Here is a 965-nt window from a genome sequence, read left to right on the forward strand (position 1 = left end):
CCAGTTTGGTACTTTTAATTATCATGTGCTATGTAGATAAGGCTTGGGTAAAAAACCATATAGTCTCAAATAAACCTTGACTAGATATATATTTTGTTCCTTAAACTAGTTGACTAAACTATGACCATAGAAATTTAAAGATTTTGTGTATTTTTGTCTTATCCTTTATATATCATAACAAACCTACACAGATCTTCATCACTTGCTTAGGCTTTCTCATTTTTTCTATTTTGGAAAATATCTCCATTCCCTTATCCTTTTAACATCCTTTACATTCTCATTTTCTTTTTTTTAAAATAATTATGAGATAAAATAGCATTAACAAACAAATTTTCCCTCTGTTGTGAGACTTCTTTTCCTGGGGATGCTAAGCAATGCTTATTCCCTTTTAAGGTTCTAGTGTCAAGCCAGTGTTTGATTAAAGTTTTACTGGGGAACCAATGAATTTATTAAGCTTGCTTACTAAGATAACTGAGGGGTTGCTGAGGTGTATGTATGACCTGAGGGTACATACACTGGAAAGCCTTTACACAGAATGGGTTATGCCTTCTCTTCCCAGACTTCCCCAGATTATATACTTCAGCCTTCCCCAAATCTAGGAAGCCATGTGTGATTAGGGTCAAATGACATACAGTTGGCTGGGAAGAGTGGCTGGATAATCTGGTGAGGGTCCAATGACTCTGCTTGGCCCTCTTTTAATGAATGAGCACAACTGTCAACAAGCCCAATTGTGACGATGTTTAGCGATCAGGCTCAGCTGAAGTCGTGATGATGGTAGTTATTTCACACAGAAGGGACTGCTGTACAGTATCATCTTATGAAAAGGACCTGGAATTTAAAAGGATTTGGTGCTAGGAGCCACATATGAGGGAGAACATACGTCATTTGTTTTTCTGAGTTTGTGTTACTTTCATTTAGTATAACAGTTTCTAGATCCATCCATTTACCTGCAAATTTCATTATTT

General features: G+C 36.4%; 1 protein-coding gene across 1 annotated transcript in view; it reads left to right on the plus strand.

The window, feature by feature from the left end:
- The window catches only part of Actl6b (actin like 6B), a 23,457-nt gene that overhangs the window by 5,546 nt on the left and 16,946 nt on the right, over positions 1 to 965 (plus strand). The window lies entirely within an intron of this gene.

This window comes from Nannospalax galili, unplaced genomic scaffold (assembly GCF_000622305.1).
Source record: "Nannospalax galili isolate Female #2095 unplaced genomic scaffold, S.galili_v1.0 scaffold675, whole genome shotgun sequence".
NCBI lineage: Eukaryota > Metazoa > Chordata > Mammalia > Rodentia > Spalacidae > Nannospalax > Nannospalax galili.